The following is a 19,839-nucleotide window of genomic DNA, read 5'->3' on the forward strand; positions in this document are numbered from 1 at the left end:
GCAGCTCTGTGACATGTACGTGAGACCATTAAAGTCCTCACCTCAGAATGCCTACATCCTTCCATATTAAATTTGGAAATGTCTTAAAAAATTTTTTTCAACCGTTCCATGAGCACAGATGGTGTGACTTTGTTTTAAAGAAAGTGCAAACACATCTACCCACCATGACAGAAGATCAAAGCGTTCTAGGTGAAATGTGCCATTTCTGCAGAAATATACAAGGGGCCAATCTGCTGCCTTTGTCTGGGGTGATAAAGAAAGTCTCTAGAAATTAGAGTTTCCTCAGCTCTCTGATCACATGGAGTTTAAGTCAGGCTGTGGTCTTTGTTTTTGTGACTGCCCGCTTGGCCGTCTACAGAATCACAGAACACTTGGGGCCAGGAGGAGGCTCCTGCGATGTGGTGGTCCAGCTGGGAGCTACATGGGGATGACATATGTCCAGGTATGTGCCGGATTCATGCAATGAGATGCCTTATCTTCTGGAACTGATCTGGAGGCGGGAACATCAGACTGTTTCAAACAAGGATATTTGGCTGCAAGGATGTTAAACCTGAGAACAGCACACAGATATTTGGTCAGCAGGTCCTGGGACCACATGGCGAATGCATAGGTGGTGGGGGCTCATGGCTCCTCGTGGACTGGGTCAAGGACAAAACCCCCATGCAAGTGGCACACTGGCCACGGTAGAGAGAGAGGCACTGAAGGCCAGGCAGTAGAGAGGGAAGGGTTATTACATGCTACTACTCTTCCTGGATGTCCAGGCTCTGCTGGGCATCAGGAACTCTGTCTCAGGAGAATTTAGCCTGTGGTGATGGGCCATCCCCACTGCTGAATGCCCTGTTCAGAAGTCTTACCAGAATTGGGCCTGGGAGCATCTCTGATCCAGCCTCTCACTCACTGTTGGCTTCTGAGTTCTTGCTCACTGCTGCCTTCACCATTTTGGACTGTGCATCCCCAAGGGCTCAGATTCCTGAAACTGGTGGATGGAGAAGGGACAGAGAAATGGAAGGTCTGGAGCCAAAGATCTAACCAGGCCCACCGGTGCCTTTCTAGCTTTTTGGAAACAGCTTTGCTCTGATAAGCTTTGGAGTTGAGCAGAGCTGGGTTCAAATGACCCTACCACGTGTTAACTGGCCGACTTTGGGCATATAACTTAACCTCTTTAGGACTCAGTGGTACCGGCAGCATCTCTAGGTTTGGCTTTAGGATTGGATGAAATCACATGTGTAAATCACTCAGCACCGCATCTGGTCTGAAACAAATCCTTCAGCTAGTGAGGATTGCTGTTACATGGATTGTTTGAGTTGGGCCCAGGAAAAACATTGAGATTTTCAAAGAACAACCTGGGCAAAAATGCCAGGGCCTAGTCTGTGTACCACTTCCCTGCTGGGAGACATGTAGATGTTTTCAGGTTTTGGTTATTCGTGCTGGACTTCAGTTAATGTCCAGCACCAGCAACTTTGGGTATCTAGGAGATCTGTGGGGGAAATTCCTAGAAGTGGAGCTGCTGGATTGGAAGGCCCATGCAAGAAATTGTTCTGAAAAACATAAGAAATATTTTAAAATTGTTTGCAGGTAAACACTTACATGCTCATGAACTTCTTGTTACCCAAGGAACTGACCAGACCAGTTTCATATAACTTAAATATCATGTGCAGTTACGCTTGAGAAACAAATGATAACGCCCTGTCTTTGTGAACAGCTGCCATAATCCAAGACAGGGCTGGAGTGTGCCAGGCCATGAAACCAGAACTGGATCCCCATGGAGCCTGCCAGGGCCTCCACCTTTAATCCCCACTGAGAGATGGAGATTTATTACTGAATTGGCTTGGAAACTGCTGACAATCTTATCAGGCACCTCACTCTTGGGCTAAATCTGACAGAGGCAAGTTCCCAACTTGTTTGAGCATAGAAGACATTTTTCAAAAGTGTAAGGAGTGCTTAGGTCATCTTGCAGCAGTCCCCTAAGTCTCTGATACTGGGGAATACAACCCAAGAGCCAGCCAGGAACCAGGAAGACAAGGAAGGTGTGTATCCCTGTGACAGCCTCAAACTGTATGCTAGCATTTTCTCCTCCTTGCCTCGGTAGCTGGACACTGGAAACAACCCAAATGTCCATCATCAGAAGATAGTTAAATTATGGCACATCCAAACAGTGGTATTCTGGGTAGCCATTTAAAAGAATGAGGTGCTGTCTATATACTGGCATGAAATAGCCTTCATGTGGAGAGGAAAAGACGAGGTTTAGAACAGCGGGAGTGGCATGCTACCTTTTGGCAAAATGAAATGATATGACATGAAAAGGATACTCTCAGACATGGTTTATTTATTTTGGACATTATCCAATAGATGGAGGGAGCCAAAGGGTACAATGACTGAGAAGCAAAATGGCGAGCTGTGATACATTTATCTGATGGAATATAATGTGGCTACAAACAAGAATGATGTGGAAAGGCACACAATGAACTGAATTAATCTTGGGGACAATGTGTTATGCATAATAAGCCAGAAACAAAAGAACAAATATGTTAAGGTCTCTCTCAGAAAATACTTATAAGAAAATTGAAGCCTACATTGTAAATATTGTGTATAGATGTCACACACGGTCTGAAGTTGTAAATTTATTTCTAGATTCTAAGACACTGAGTTATATGTGTATCAGTTAATATTTCCCTGGAACTCTGAGTAACTCTGTGACACCGAAGACCCAGAAATGGAGTGCTGCAGCCCTGAAAGTTAGCATAGCTATATATAATAACAAAGTAACTGAGGCAGAGGTCAGGCCAATCTGGGTAAATACAGGATGAAAGGTGGTAGTGTATGGACTCTAGACCTTCACCTACTATATGAGACCAAAGACAGAGAGGTTGGTTGTGTGTAGAACCTAAATTTTCTGTAAACATAATCTAAATCAACCTGTCTGGAAAGTTCATTTAAACAACTCAAACTCCTGGAGTCCAGAACAGGAATGATGCCTTCTAATTCTGTATAGCTTAATGTAATACCAGGATATATCTCATAGTCCGATATGTCAGACTATGGTGGACTGATAATTAAAAGGTATTGGTAGAGTCCTTTGAGGGTCTGAAGGAAAAATATATATATATATGGAACTATTAAAACTTTCCTATCTGGGAAACCTGGGTACCCTCTCAACCATTGGGGATGCCCAAGAAAAATAGGCCAAGCCCTTGGTTTTGAGGCTTACCCTTATAGAACTTATTTCTATAGTGGAGAAGCTAAAACTACCTATAATGAGACCTAAGAGTTGCTTCCAGGAAACTTTTTTGTTGCTCAGATGTGGCCTCTCTCTCTCTCTAAGCCCAACTCTGCAAGGAAAATCATCACCCTCCTCCCTACTTGGGGCATGACATTTGGGGGTGAAAATCTCCCTGACAACGTGGGACATGACTCCTGGGGATGAGTCTGGCCCTGGCACTGTGAGATTGACATCTTTTGAATCAAAAGGGGAAAAAGAAATGTAATAACATAAGGCATCGGTGGCTAAGAGAGATCAAGTAGAGTCAAGAGGCTATTCTGGAGGCTAGTCTTTTGCAAGCTTCAGTTAGATTGTGCTAATTGCCATGGTTTGCTAAACCCCAACCAACAACACTCCTGTTAACTCAAGAACACCTCATGCTTGAACTCTAAAAAATTTCATGCTCTAAGTTTGCTTTCCTGAAACCTATGATTTCCAGAGGGTTCCTAAGTCAGATAAATCCTGAAACCCAGAGGGACCAGCCTCTCCAAGAGTATCAATTAATTACATCCCCCTATCCTTTAGTGTCAACACTCCTTTTCAACATGAAAAAGCAGAATGGGAATTGCCTAAAGATCTCTATAAATTGGGAGAAGGATCAAAAGAAAAAGAGAACATATAACTGAGAAAATAGGATTTAACAAATGAGTATGACTGCTGAATCACTGTATTAATATTCCTGCTAGCCTCCAAAGTTTTGCAGCAGCTGGAAGGAAAAATCTGAGATGGTGGAATGGTAGCCCATGATAAACTCTGGTGATCTGAACTGTAACTACTAGTTGAAGTGTTTTGAAAATTATTGCTTTTTCTTTCTTTGCTTTGTATATATGTTACATTTTACAGTAAAACAAGTTTAAAAAAATCAGTTGGCCATAGATGAGAGGGTCTATTTCTAAACTCTCAGTTCAGTTCCATTTATCTATATGTATGCTGGTTTGAAACTGTTATGTACCCCAGAAAAATGCTCTTTTAACCCTAATCCAGTTTTGTGGAGGTAGACTTATTTGTGGGTGAGATCATTTGATTAGGTTGTTTCCATGGAGATGTGACCCTTCCCATTTAAGGTGGGTCTTAATTACCTTATTGGAATCCTTTAGGAGGAGGCTGTTTTGGAGAAAGCTCAGACATAGATGCTTGGAGATGCTGAGAGAGCTCTTTGAAACCAGAAGCCTAGAGAGAAGGACAGCAGATGTTGCCATGTGCCTTCCCATGTGTGCTGGTTTGAAAGGATTGTGTACCCTAGAAAATCCATGCTTTAATCCTGATCCAATCTTGTGGGCGCAACCCTTTCTTTTAATCCCTATTCAATAATGTAGATTGGAATCTTTTAATTAGATTATCTCCATGGAGATGTGACACACCCATTTGTGGGTATTAACTTTTGGATTAGATGGAGATGTGACTCCACCCATTCCAGGTGGGTTTTGATTACCTTACTGGAATCCTTTAAAAGAGAAAGTATTTTGGAAAAAGCTTAAGAGCCACAACAGAACCAGGAGAACCATGAAAGCCCAGGCAGCTATAGTCCTTTGGAGATGAAAACTGACCCTGGGGGAGCTTCATGAAACAAGAAGTCTGGAGAGAAAACTAGCAGACATAGCTATGTTCACCATGTGCCTTTCCAGTTGAGAGAGAAACCCTCAATTTCACCAGCCTTCTTGAACCAAGGTATCTTTCCCTGGATGCCTTAGATTGGATATTTCCATATCCTTGCTTTATTTTGGACATTTTCACAGTTTTAGAACTGTAAACTAACAATTTAATAAATTACCCTTTTTAAAAGCCAGTCCATTTCTGGTATATTGCATTCTGGCAGCTAGCAAAATAGAACGTCATGTGATAGACAAACTCCAGACTCAATCAGCCTTTCTTGAGTGAAGGTATCCTCCTGTTAGTGTCTTAATTTGGACATTTTCACAGCCTTAGAATTGTAACTTCTAACTTAATAAATCCTCTTTATAAAATCAAAAAAGAAAGAAATGAAAAGAAGTGATATATAGATATATACTTGTATATTCAGAGATGTCTCTGGAAAGACACCCAAGAAACTGGAAACAATGGCTGCCTCTGGTAACAACTGGATTCAAGGTTAAAAGGAAGACATTTTACTGTTCAATTCTTTTTTTTTAACTTTGTGATGCATGCATTATGTATCTAACTGTAAAAAGCATTTTTCACCTTCATTAAGGTATAATGTATATCATAAAATTCACCAGTCTCAATTGTACAGTTTGATGAATCCTGTCAATGCATGATGGAACATTTCCATCAACCCACTGCATCTCCTCAGGATGTTTTTGTCATTTAAAAAAAAAAAGAAAAAAGAAGCCAGGTATAAGCATAGCTATCAATAGTTTTGTTAATTTCAAAACAGATTTCTGAAGTGTAGAGCCAATCTTTCAATAAAGTCTAAGGTTCTTCCTGCAAGAATTTGTTTGTGTAGATGGGATAGAATTGCAGTATTAGGTCATTAGGAATCAGGGAACTGATGAACAAAAGCTGCCTTCTCCACTTGGAGCAACTTTTCTTGAAGAGCAACTGGCTGCAGTTCCCCCTATCTGGTGTTTGGGGCCCAGCACTGAGAAGAGCTAGAGAATTGATTTTTGTCTAGAATGACTTAAAAAGATCTAGTACAGTCCTGGGTCATTTTTGGTACCAGATTCACCAGATTTTCTGTGCGAGATGCTAGGCACACAGTAGTGAGAAATACCAGTCCCATACCTTCAAGGGGCTTACCATTTAGAAGAGATTCAAACATGTGGTCTAGAAGCTTGGAACAGTTATATTTGCTGTGCTTTGAAAAAAGCAGTTACAAAGTATTTACTAGAGTTTTCACCTTCTGATTCAACAAAGACCCTCTTTGCTGTATTGTGTCTCTCATTTATATTAGTTGCCCAGGCCTCTGAAGACATTTGAATTTATGACATTGTCCAGTGTGATAAGCGCAGCAAAAGGTGCATGTATAAGAATTGCAATTAAAGGTTGGTGTATATAGCTTCTGTAGGCAGGAAAAATGAGGAGGAAGACAGGATGGCCTAAGCATTTAAGACCTGTGGGACGTCGTAACAAAACCTTAAGATTGGCCTTATTCTGGAGAAGAAATATGACTCTGTTATTGATTACTGGTAATCCCATAGCATTGTTTTGATACTTAAAAAGGAATCTGCTGCATCTTCAAATGATGACTGGCTAAGTGGTCCCCTGTCTGGAAAGATGTAATTCAGAGTAAGGCTTCAAGTCTTGATTTATAATTGGAAACCAGCCACAGAAGCAAAGCAGAATTGGGTGGAATGAAGATTAAATGCCTCCATGCTCTGGAATTTTCTAACTGAGTTTTGTTACTATTCTCCTCTTTCTTTGCAAAAGGAAAAGTACTCTGACCATAATCTCTCTTTCTCTATCAGAAGCAACAATCTGCTTTTCTTTGACTCACCAACACTCGGTGCTTTGGAACCAGGCACCTCAACCATGCTCAACCATGTCAGCATTCTTGGTCCCCCATTTTAGTTTTTGATCTTCCTAAATTTTAGGTGTAACTTTCCCAAGCTGCTAGCTAGTCCCAGCACCAGCACTATCGGATTTCACATAACACCTTCCATTGTAGCTCTTTGTTAATATGACAAATGACAAATGCAGGCATTATGCCTGCTGGACACCCCCCAGAATGGCCAGCCTCATTGACATCACACCTCCAGCGGCTGGCCTGGCTCCTTTGGGTGTGGTAGACATGCTCCTGTCTGGTCTTAAAGATCTCCTCGTGGGATGTGCTGATCTGTTTCAACCTGGACTGCTTGGTTTGCCTGATGGAATCACTTTTTTGACCTGGTCTATGGTCATTTGTGAGATTTCATTCAAAGACTTATTCCCCATCTCGGGCTGTGTGGGGCCTTTTTTCCTATTGCTGAGAACAAACAACAAAAAGACAAAAAAAAATGGGGGCAAGGGGAAGGTCGGTTCTAATCCCTAGTCCCTAAAATAAAGCTTTAAACAGAGGATACATTCCCAGTTGGCTTCCCAAACCTGGTAGCTGATGCAAACACACTCCTCAGTCATGTCCCCTGCACCCCCCCCCCCCCCATTGATCAGAGGTTGGATATTCGCAGTTAAAAAACTGGTAGACCCAAGACCCCCAAAAGACCAATTTCATCCTTCTCTCAGTTGGCATTCAATGGAGGTTAACATTCAGAATGTCCACTGATTCTCTTACCTTGGCTGCAGTAAGCAGGGGCTGCAGTCTGTCTTTCCATTTGCAGCAAAGAAGCAGATGGTGAGTCAGCTATTTGTCAGCCTTCAGACAATAAAAGGCAGAGTATAGACTGCTGCCAGAGTATCGTAAGCAAAGGCAGTGAGTGAGTTGGTAAAGACATCAGAGATGAGACAGATGACCAGATTCCATTCCTGGCTGGCCAGGTCTTGTCACTAATGAGGAGTTAGAGGAGGCTCTGAGAAGCAAGATTACAGGCCAAGGGAGGAGCCCACACTAGGTATTGTCTTGGATGGCTAGTCCTTCCACTGGAACATTTTCTGTGATCTCAGAAACCTCCTTACTGGGGTGAAGGGCAGGATGGATATTCATAATGGGTGCTTGGAAAGGAAAACACGAGCACTTCTCTCCATATTGGTGGTGGTGAGTGGTATAAGCCAGACGAGTCTCTTTGGCCACTGTTTCTCCCTAGCTGTGGTCCAGGTGAACATTTGGATCCAGGTTGCCTAGTGGCCTGTGACTTTGAGGATGGACATTTAGAGAAGCAAAAAGTACATGGGCTTTGGAGTCCAGCAATCTTGGGTATGTATTCCCAGCTGTGAATTTTAGACAGTTTACCTATGAGAAATGTGTAGAAAGTTCCCAGCACGTGGCAGATGCTAACCAAATGGGGTCTGCTAACTATCTGCCATCATTTCCAGAAGCCACCTCCTGCCAGCCCTCTGCCATGGCCAGCCCCTCCACAGCCTAACACTTCTGAACTCCGGATTTCAAAAGTCACTGTATCTCTCCTTGATTTCTGGTTTCTGCCTGGGTCCCTCCTCTTGCTCTTTCTCAGTCCTCAGAGTGAGCTGAGATAACCAGCCATCAACTCTTTTGGCCATGGCATCACCTTCTCTCTGACCTCTTCTGCCTACCTCTTGTCACTTTCCAGCATTTGGATACAAATTTTACAGTAAATGCAATGTATTAGACTTATAGTTGTTGTTACCAAACTCAGGAGAGGAGGCTCAGTGTCCCAAACAATACCTTATACTTGTCCCAAGTCCTTTGTTTGAGCAGCTCAGCAGGTCCTACAAAAAACACACTACCTTTACCTGCCCAGTACCCCATCTGATTATGGGATCTGTCTTAGTTTTCTATTGTTGCTTAACAAATTGCCACAAACTTAGTGGCTTAAAACAACACTTCAAAAAAAAATTACTGTTTTATTAGCTCACAGTTCTCTGTAGGTCGGAGTCCAGCTGCAGAATAATGGGTTCTTTGCTCAGGGTTTCACAAGGCTAAAATCAAGATGTTGTCCAGGCTGTGTTCTCCTTGGAGCTTGGCTTCCTCTTCCAAGATCACATGGTTGTAAAACAATTCACTTCTTGTGGCTGTAGGTCTGAGGTCCCCATTCCTTTGCTGGCTGTCAGCCAGGGGCCACTCTTAGCTCTTAGAGGCCACTCAGCTTCCTTGCCATGTGGCCTCCTCGACCATCTAAATCCACTACAGAGAATTAGCCTCATGTTGAATCCCTTTCACACTTTGAATCTCTTTCTCCAAGAAAAGCTCCTTCTCTTTTAAGGCTCCCCCTGGTCAAGTCAGGCCTACCCAGGGTAATCCTTTCTTAGGGTCACCTGTGCCATATGACATTCCCTAATCATGTGAGTGACATCCCATCATATTCAGGGCCCCTCCCACATTCAAGGGGAGGAGATTAGACTAGGGTGTGGGTCACTGGAAGTTATCTTAGAATTCAGTGGCTTGGGGTTTTGTCCTAGCTGTAGGAATGGCAATGATAGTGGCCACCATTAGTTAAGGGGCTGCCATATGCTCAGTCCCATTTGCTGGGCTTTTCATATATGATCTCATTCCAATACTTGCAAAAGTCCCACACCATTGATATTTTAACCAAATGTGACAAATGAAAGACCTAAGCCTAGAGGTAAGGTAACCTGTCCAGAGTGGCCCAGCCATGCGTGAGCTAGAGAGTGGCTGAAGCGTCTGGACACACAAGACAGGAAATGTCACTCTCATTAGGCAGAGTGATAGGGGCCAATATTCCAATCGCCTCCAGAATGGGTCTCTGTCTTCATAGAACCTCCTCTCCTGCCCAGTCCTTTGATTGGATTTTCAGAGCTGCTGGCTCAACTAAATCAAAAGTGAATGTTTTGATAATGAAACATTTCCCTACTCCTCCCTTCTCCCAGCCCCACTCTTGTATCTAATATTATCTTTTGAAGGATAAGGTAGAAACAGGCTGATAGAACTTTCTGGGAAAGCCCATTTTAAACTAAACTTATTTTTTATCTAACCAGCTTATGGCTTATATTCAGACAAGTAAAAACCTTTCATATTGCTCTTAATCACCAAAGAATGCAATCCTGTCAGGACATTTCTTGCAGCAGCTATACTTGCCTAAGCTGGAAACTGTTGTTCAGCCTGTAGCGCAGAGAGATGGAGAAAATAGAGGTCCATTGAGTGCAAGAGGCTGACAGGCTGGGGATAGTTCTAACCAGTTTTTTTTCTTGTCTAGTAAATGCTCCCTCTTATTTTTCATAAGCTTTAGCCATCTTTTGAGTTTTCTTTTTGCTGACATCATTTTTTGTTTAAAGAAAAATTTCTTCTTCTCTCAAAGGGATTTTTATGTGCATATATGAATTTGAGTTGTAGTTGTTTTGCTCATTATTTCATTGCTATTCAAATTAAAGATTAGCACTCAGCTTAAGGTACAGCACGCGTTATGCTTGCTCCGTAAATGCACTAGTGTTTGCAGTTCCAACACACTACTTCTTTGCGCATCAAAGAGGAAGGCTTGACACACTCCTGGGCCCCTCATTCCACAAGGCCGGAGGACAATGCCCATAGGCCAGCTGCAGACACGTCTCCAACCCCCAGCACCAGCCCACTACACTTTGGGAATCAGACCAGGGGTGAGGAACACTTAAATCAGAAGCCAACTGGTTTTTCTTCTCATCTTCAGAGTTGTGCAAGCACCATCGGTGACAGCAAAAACTGTGAAGCTTGGCAAGATCCTAGTACCTTGAAGGCAGAGAGACTTTGGGTCATTTGTGGATGAGATCTCAATGTCCTGCACTTGGCAGGCATTAAGAGGGACTCAGAGGTACTGGTGCATGCCCAAAGGGACAGAGGGACGGATGATCTTCTGGATTTCCAGAGAAGGTTTCTGATAGTTGATGGTAGTTTTTCTGAGTTAAGGAAGTCTTTTTATTGAGACATACAATGAAGTGCATAAATTAAGTGCACAGCTTGAATTTTGCATATATAGGCATATTCACATACATATAGGTGTGTGTATGTATGCCTGTGTGTACCTGTGTGTATATCTAGTAATCATCACCCCGATTAAGACTGGGATTTTCCAGTACCCCAGAAGTTTACCTCTTGCCCCTTCCTAGTTAGTACCTGTCCCTTGGAGGGTCACTGTTCTGCCTTACATTAGCAAAGATTAGTTTTATCTTCTTGAGCTTGAAATCAGTAGAATTGTGGTCTTTTGTGTTTGGATTCTTGTTTAACCATCCCTGATTAATTTTTATCACAAGAAGTCAAACAACTACTTAATCTCCAATGGCAAGGTTGGACCAATGGGTACTAAAGACTTTTGTCACACTGATTGGTTGTTTAATCTACTCTTTTGATTCTTCTCTGTCCCTCCTCATGATCCTCAAGTGACCTGCATCATCATCTTGACTCACACTTCAAGGTCTGACAAAATGAACCTTTTTAACGCTTCATAAAATGCTGATGTGATAGGAGATGGCCCTGTGACATTTTAGCATGTCATCATGAATTACAGTGTCATAACTGACATATATTTGTTGTTTTGTTTTACAGTTCACATCCCTCCTGAATTATTTACAGTAATCATAAACTGACATATATTTGTTGTCTCCTTCTACAATTCACTTGTTGAGAGTATGTTACTATGCAGCTACTTCTACCTTTGAGGTCCTCTTTGAAATCATTCCTCCAGCCCAATGCCATTTGGTTCAATCCGCCATTAAAAGCTAAAATCTCTGTCTTGGATTGGAAAGGAGCCTTACAATGGTCACAGTCCCAGAGGAGGGATGTACGCATAGATGTGTCTATTTTGCTCTGGACTGTGGCCCAGACCGTGACGACACCCTGGTTGTGGGTCTCTAACCACCTTTCTAATATGGATAGCCATGTGTCTTTGATCATAAAAGGGAAAGGTAGAACAAAAGGATTTGAACAGTTTCATACAAACCCACCTCCTTTTTAGAGAGATAATTCAAAGCACAAGCCCTACAGACAGTTGATCAGATTGGGGGATGATCCAGTTGCTTCAGGAAATGGATAGCTTGCATCATTGCATGTAATTTTCTTTCCTAAGGAGTTTGGGAATGAAGAGTAAGAATTGATGGACACAACAGTTTCCTGTTTTTATGAACAATTCTGGACTAACCAGAAATACATTGCTTTTTTAACACTGCTATTTGAACTCTATATTACTGTCCTCTATGATCATTTTAAAGTGAGCTGAGAGTCCCTTTCACTGAGAGGGATGGGAACTATCCTTTGAGCCCTGGAGTCTCTGGATGTGACCTGGAAGCTGAGGCTCTTGTTCATCGCTACATGACAGCATCTGGCCTGAGGGACCCGGTCAGTGTCTACCTTCAGCAAAATTGCAAAACCAAGTTGTCTTTAGGCCTTCCACTTGCATTGTTCATGTCCTTACGTCCTTTCCCTACTTCCTTGTGCTGACTTCCTCAGGCACAACCCTGTGTCCCAGTCCCACACCAGGTAAAAGTTTGCACTAAATACCCCGGGTCCTTTATCTATAACTAGTGGACCTATGATCCCACCCCCCCTGGGGATTTACTGTGATTACAGCGCTTAGTTGTGTAGGCTTAAGATGTGGCCCTCTCCTTTGGAGAGCCTGTGAAGCTATAATTGTGGAATGGCAGATGAGTTCTTGCAGCCATCTAGGACACAGCATATTCTTTTAGGAGATATGCATGGTATTGAGGGCTAGGGAATGGGATGGTCACCTATCTAGCCACTTACCCCTTCCTCCACACCTCCAACAGAAGCCAGAAGCATTCCCCCAGCTTGGCCTGACTGCCGCAACTTACCCTGGCTTCTTTCTGGAAATGACTTGTAGGCCGCCCTCATTCCGTGTCCCTTTACTTCTGAGAAAGAGAATGAGAGTATTTGCCTTGCTGCCTCAGCAGGCTGCTTCCTCCCAAGTCAGCCTGGGGACTAGGCTCAGTAGTGGGTAGGGGAGTGTGATAGTTTGTAGGTTAGTGGGCCTTGCTAGGGCCTGCTTGATTTCCAAACCAGGGGACAAGGAGCTCCACAGCTCAGATGCCGAGGACAGGTGGGGTGGGGGGAGTCTCTGCTCCGGGAGGAAGCATTTCCCAGCAAAGACCCTGTTGAGGTTAACTCGCCCCTGTTAAAAAGATAGGCTGGTGGATGGGAATTTGGAATATTCGCCTAAACTTGCATCCGATTTTACCCATGATTGTGACTATGGCAACCTCAAGAAGTGAGTCCACAGGTCAGGACTTCTGTAGGATGCTTTTCCATCAAGGTCTGGCACTCACTTTTCACTCCTTGTGCTCTGTTCCAGAATCATGGCTGCATTTCTTTTGCCACCAACTCAGCCTCAGTAACCTCTCCTGCCCACAACCCCCCAAGCAAACCTCTCCTGGCCGTGGAACCATGAGCAGCTAACCCATGCCAATTTCTCTTTCCCAGGTCCTTGCCTCAAGATGCTGCCAAAAAATTAAACCAAAGAGGCATGTTCCAAACCATTGCAGATTCCTGGGAACCTCAAGTCTTAAGTTTAAATTCAAACTACACTTTCAAATCATGCTGAAATGAAGAAGGATTTGAGTTCATAAACAAATACAGCTTTCCCTTTTTATGTCCTGGAAACTCCCTGGAGAGCCAGCAGCTCAGAAATATTTTAATCTATCTTGATTGACTTTGATGGCAAAAACAAACCATTCTCATCAAAAGTTCCCGGTCATTGTGTAGAGTTTCTTGGGCAGAGCTAGTTCCGACGAGCAGTCATTTATCACACCCTGGGCACTGGAATCAGACTGCTCACATCAAACCCTGCTCTGCCTCTTACTAATCAGGTGTGCCTGGGCACATTATTTCACCCCTCTGAGCCTCAGTTTCTTTGTCTGTAAAATGGAGTTAGTTATTAAAACCTACCCTAGGGGGTGGTTGTGGAGATTCATAATGCATATCAAATGTAGACATAGAGCCTGGCACATATTAAGTACTTACTAAGTGTTCTCTGTTGTTATTTAAGCAGGCCTTGTGTCTGGATCCCAAGACCCTCCTGACCAAGAGAGACTGATTATTCCCTGAAACAGGAACTTGTGTTCTGGTTCTTCATTATGTGAATGTGGGAAATTAACTATTTCCAGGTAGGCAGAGTAGTGGTCTTCCTGTCGTGGATGAGACACCTCAGTTTACCAGTCTGTAAAATGGACCTGGCCAAGTCAATAGCTGGTGGACTTAGGGTGCCTAAACCAGTTGTCCCTCCACTGCCTTCAGGCCTCGCTGCCCCAGATCCATGGATTAGGAAGACGCTGAGTTTAGTAGTGTGGCAGTCTGACATCCCCTCCCACAGCAGCCCCATTGAAACCGGTTGTACTGGTGGTAATCCTTGGTGTCAGTCAACGACTCCATTCACTTAATAAAAATGGCAGCAGCAGTTACTCCCTGTGCCGGTGAAAAAACTGTCATGTACCCCAAGAAAGCCATGTTCTTTAGTCCTCATTCAGTATTGCTGGGTGGGATCTTTTTTTTTTTTTAACTTTTCTTATTGTCTAATATAACATATATACAAAGCAAAGAAAGAAAAGGGTAATAGTTTTACCAAAGCACTCTTCAACAAGTAGTTACAGGACAGATCCCAGGGTTTGTCGTGGACATATGATCCTCTCAGATTTTTCCTTCCAGCTGCTCCAGAACATGGGAGGTTAGAAGGAATAAATATTTTTTTTTATCATCACAATTGACTTTTTTTCTTTTATTGTGACAAATAACATATATAGAAAAAAGCAATAAATTTTAAAGCACAGCACAACAATTAGTTGTAGGATAGATTTCAGAGTTTGGTAGGGGTTACAATTCCACAATTTTAGGTTTTTACTTCTAGCTGCTTTAAGATACTGGAGACTGAAAGGAATATCATTATAATGATTCAGCATTCATACTCATTTGTTAAACCCTACCTTCTCTGTATGACTCCACTGTCAGCTTTGATCTTTCTCCCACTCTTTACATGTATTTGGGCTGTAGCCATTCTAACTTTTCATATTGGAAGGGGTAAGGAGATGGAACTAGTTGATGTTCTGGAAAGGCTGGCCCCTCTGCATTTCAGGACTTATCTGGTCCAGGGACCCATCAGGAGGTTGTAGGTTTCTGGAGAGTTACCCTAGTTATATAATTTTTATAGAATCTTATATATTGCCCTAGGTGTTCTTTAGGATTGGCAGGAATGGTTTTGGTTGGGGCTTGGCAAGTTATGGTAGGTAGCAGTGTCTAACTGAAGCATGTGTAAGAGCAACCTCCAGAGTAGCCTCCCAACTCTATTTGAACTCTCTCAGCGACTGATATCTTATTTGTTACACTTTTTACCCCTGTTTGGTTAGGATGGCATTGTTGACCCCATGGTGCCAGGGCCAGATTCATCCCTGGGAGTCATCTCTGATGCCTCCAGGGAGATTTTCACCCCTGGATGTCATGTCCCACTTAGTGGGGAGGGCAATGATTTTTCTTTCTTTCTTTATTTTTGTATATTCATCATCATGATCATTTCTTAGAACATTTGCATCAATTCAGAAAAAGAAATAAAAAGAAAACAGAAAAAAATTCATTTATACTGTACCCCTTACCCCTCCCTTTCATTGATCACTAGCATTTCAATCTACTAAATTTATTATCACATTTGTTGAGGGCAATGATTTCACTTGCAGAGTTGGGCATAGAAAGAGTGAGGCAACAAAAGAGGTCCTCTGGAAGTAACTCTTAGGTATACCTTTAGGTAGACTAAGCTTCTCCACTACATACATAAGCTTCACAAGAGCAAGCCTCAAAATCAAGGGCATGGACTATTGATTTGGGTGTCCCTAATGTTTGGCACAGTATCAGGGGTTTCACCGTTGGTAAAGTTTAATAGTTCCATATTTTTTCTGGGTGGGAACATTTTTATTGTTTCCATGGAGATGTGAACCACCCAATTGTGGGTGGTAACTTTTGATTAGATGGTTTCCACGAAGATGTGTCTCCACCCATTCAATATGGAGTTGCTTACTGGAGCCCTATAAGAGGGAGCCTTTTTGGAAAGAGCCAACAGAGCCACACAGCCAGAGACCTTTGGAGATGCAGAAGGAAAACACCCTTTGGGAAGCCTTATGAAATGAGGAGAGAAAGCTAGCAGATGTCACCATGTGCCTTTCCAGCTGACAGAGGTGTTCTTGACCCATCGAACTTTCTTGAATCAAGGTATCTTTCCCTGGATGCCTTAGGCTGGTTATTTTCACAGCCTTAGAACTATAAACTTGCAACTTAATAAACTCTGCTTTTAAAAGCCGTTCCATTTCTGGTAGATGGTATTCTGGCAGCTTCAGCAAATTCAAACATTCCCCTTGATCTGGCTTGGCACCTTCTAAGAAGGCAGCTTCACATGGTATTCTCGGGGGGGCGGGGGGGGAGGCGCGGAGGAGGGCAGGGGTGCCAAGGCTGAACCAGAAGGGCCCTGCTGCTGCCTCAGCGGAGCAAACTCAGTTCACTTCTCTAAGCCTCAAAAAGGTGCCAGAGTCACATGAGTCAACACGTTGCACAACTTGTACACCATCTCCAGCGTCCTCTGCCCACATTTCCCTTGCCCTCTAACCATACTAAACTCCTTGTTGAAGCCATTTCTTCATGCCTCTGTTTCTCTGCACCTGCTCTTCCCTCCACCTCTCCTTCCCGGTCCCCACCTAAGTGTCCCTTGGCAGGCAGCTCCTATTCCTCTTTTAAGACCCACCTTAAGTTGTGCCCCTTGTGTGAAGCTCTCCTTGGCTGCAGCCCCCTCATAGTTAGTTCATACTCTTCAGTGTACTTTGAACTTCCTGGGTGCCCTCAAGTTGCTGACTTGTCTGGCAGGGCAGACAGACACGCAAATGCACATTTAAACTAACATGAACCCAGCAATTGCTCCCTGCAGGGAATAAAGGTGGGAAGAAATAACTTAAGTGGAATGAGCAAGCCTCCAGGTGGATGTGAGGTGAAGCATGAACCTGCTGGTGATGCTTCCTCAGGCTCTAGTGGTGGGAGCACCCCGAGCTCCAAAGGAGCACTCACAGTTGAATGAGGCATATTTCCCAAACCTGGCCCCTGGAAGCACGCTGCGACTTTATCTGGTCTGGTGTCAGTGGAGGAAACACCAGCCCTAGGGACTTGTTGAGAAAGGGATGTTGGTCTGCAATGTGGCACCTTCCTAAGGGAGGACAAGGGGGACTTTGATTAAGTGATTTTCCCCTTAGGGGCTTGCATTGGAATTTGAAATCTGACTCTCGCTTGCTGGCTGTGACTGATGAGCCTGTCTTTACTGAAGGTGCCACGCTGATTCATAGTTACACTTCTTGGTTTCCGCCTCTATCTCCTTCGCCATCCGGGGTGACCCTCGAGGGCATCACATGTCATCTCCTGGTGCCCAGGCTTGGCCCAGTCCAGGGCTGGGAGGCGCTCAGTTACTCTGTGTTGAACAGGGAGAGTGAAGAAGACGTGAGCCCTGCCCGGGAGGCCATACCCAGAATACAGTCCGCTGGCTCTGATCTGTCTAAAAAAATTAATCACATTTGTCAACCCTTTAAACTGGTATTTGACAAACCTGGGAGAAAATATTTCCCTGGTGTTTACCTATTGGAATTCCCTTCCTTGCGTTTGTCTCCCCTTGCTACAATCTAGAATTGCAAGGAAATGGGATGGCGGGGAGAAGAAACAGCAGGGATGCTTGTATAATTTCCTGTGTGTCATGATGAACGGTGATTAAAACAATTGGAAATTCCCACTTAGGAAGCAAGAGGTGAGGCAGAAACTAGCAGAATTGACCTAATAAGGAGAGGCCGGGAAGAGGGAAGCTGAAGAAGAGAGCTGTGACTCACCAGCTCAATTTGGGGCTTCACCAGCCTGGGAGCCCACAGGCTGCTGGAAGGGAGGTTTGTTGGGGTTTCTTTTATGCCGAAAGGCCTTGTAATCCCACCAGAATCTGGATCGTTGTCTGAGTTCCTGTGAACTGAGGTTAACAGATCATCTGAAGTATTAGACCAATGACACACTAAGGGGAGGACAAAGGAAAGAAGTATTGAAGAAGAGAACACCGTATCCATTTTCTTTAAACTGCAGTACATTTATCAAGTGCTCAGATGTGCCTGGTGGGGGTGGGGGAACAGGGGGAGTGCTGAGATTTGTTTCAAGTGTTGGTGTTCCCGATTTCAGGGATGTATGCAAGAAAGGATTAATGATGATGAGTGGGGAAGAAGAAAAATGTGCAAAAATGTCATTCTCAAACTCTCAGCATTTATGGTAAAATGAGCTTACTACGGGGGCTCAGCATCAAGGGTTTGAGAAAACCTTCCACACCAAAAGGGGGAAGAGTGAAATGAGACAAAATAAAGTGTCAGTGGCTGAGGATTCCAAACAGAGTGGAGAGGTTATCCTGGAGGTTATTCTTAAGCATTAAATAGATACCACCTTGTTAGTCAAGATGTAATGGAGAGGCTGGAGGGAAGTGCCTGAAAATGTAGAGCTGTGTTCCAGTAGCCATGTTTCTTGAAGATGATTGTATACTGATAGAGCTTTCTCAGTGTGACTGTGTGATTGTGAAAACCTTGTGTCTGATGCTCCTTTCATCTACCTTGTCAACAGATGAGTAAAACATATGAATTAAAAATAAATAAATAATTGGGAGAACAAATGTTAAAATAAGTTTAGCAAATTGAAACACTGGTGATCAGGGAGGGGGGTGTGGTATGTATGAAGTTTTTCTTTTTTCTTTTTATTTCTTTTTCTGGGTTGATGCAAATGTTCTGAGAGGTGCTCATAGTGATGAATATACAACTATGTAATGATATCGTGAGTTATTGATTATATACCAAGAATGGAATGATCGTATGGTAAGAATGTTCGTGTTTGTATGTTATGTTTTAAAAAAAAAAAAAAATTTTTTTTTTAATGAGCTAACTAGTTAATTTACTCCTGTATTAGGGTCACTCTACTACTTTTATTTTATTACACTGAGAGAAGCGCCTTTACAGTGGTGGGATTGGTGGGGGACAGGAGGAAGAATCCATATTTCAGATATGTGTGTGGCTGCATCACTCTCTCTCACCCTCACCTGTGCTTTTAAATACATGAAAAGAGGCTCATCTGTAGCCATTATGGAAATGCAAATCAGAACCATGAGATACCACTTCACATCCACTAGAACGGCTATTATTAAATATACATATATACGTAAAATGCTGACAAGGATGCAGAGAAATAGGAACCATAGTGCAGTGTCGGTGGGACTATGAAATGGTGCAGCCACTATGGAAAAGTTTGGTGGTTTCCAACAACTTAAACATAGAGTTACCATATGTCACAGCAATTCCATTCTAGGTATATACTCAAAAGAACTGAATGTAGAGATATGGACAGATATTTGTAGCCAAATGTTCACAGCAGCATTATTCACAATATCCAAAAGGTGGAAACAGCCCAAATGTCTATAGACAGATGAATGGATAAATAAAACATGGTACATATGTACAATATATAATTCAGTCATAAGTAAGAATGAATTTCTGATAACATACTACAACATGGATGAACCTTGGAAACATTGTGCTGAATGAAATAAGTCAGACACAAAGGGGTAGATATTATATGATTCGCTTTAAGAAGAATACACAAATTCATAGACAAATGTACCGTGCAGGTTTCCAGGGGTGGGGTGTGGAGAATGAAGAGTTAATCCTATGCCATCCATAATGGGTGCAGGGTTTCTGTTTGGGGTGATGGGAACACTCTGGTAATGGATGGGTGGTGAGCATAGCACAACGTTGTGGATGTGATTAATCCCGTTGTGGATGTGAATTGTTTGCTTGGGAGTGGCTGAGATGGAACACTGTATGTTGTATGTATGTTTCCGCAGTTTACAAACGAGAGAGAAAGACTAGAGAAACAAGGATAGTGAAATCATTGTAATGCAATACATGATCCTGCACTGGACCACACAGATAAATGAATAAATAGATGATGGATGGATGGATGGCTAGATGGATAGACAGTTGGAATGATATAGAAAAAAAAAATGCTAGAAGTTGGTCAATCTGGGTATCTGGATTGGTGCTATGTG

The 19,839-nt window shown here is 43.0% G+C and overlaps 1 protein-coding gene and 1 long non-coding RNA gene across 3 annotated transcripts in view; one reads left to right on the plus strand and one right to left on the minus strand.

Moving 5' to 3' along the window:
* Nucleotides 1-19,839, plus strand: part of CDCP1 (CUB domain containing protein 1) — a 72,864-nt gene that overhangs the window by 7,373 nt on the left and 45,652 nt on the right. The window lies entirely within an intron of this gene.
* LOC143657314 (uncharacterized) lies at nucleotides 164-7,801 on the minus strand. The gene is made up of 3 exons (XR_013162800.1): nucleotides 7,467-7,801; nucleotides 855-976; nucleotides 164-490 (listed from the first exon to the last, which is right to left on the minus strand). It is a non-coding gene; the product is annotated as an uncharacterized LOC143657314 (long non-coding RNA).

This window comes from Tamandua tetradactyla, chromosome 15 (genome assembly GCF_023851605.1).
Source record: "Tamandua tetradactyla isolate mTamTet1 chromosome 15, mTamTet1.pri, whole genome shotgun sequence".
NCBI classification, from domain to species: Eukaryota; Metazoa; Chordata; class Mammalia; order Pilosa; family Myrmecophagidae; genus Tamandua; species Tamandua tetradactyla.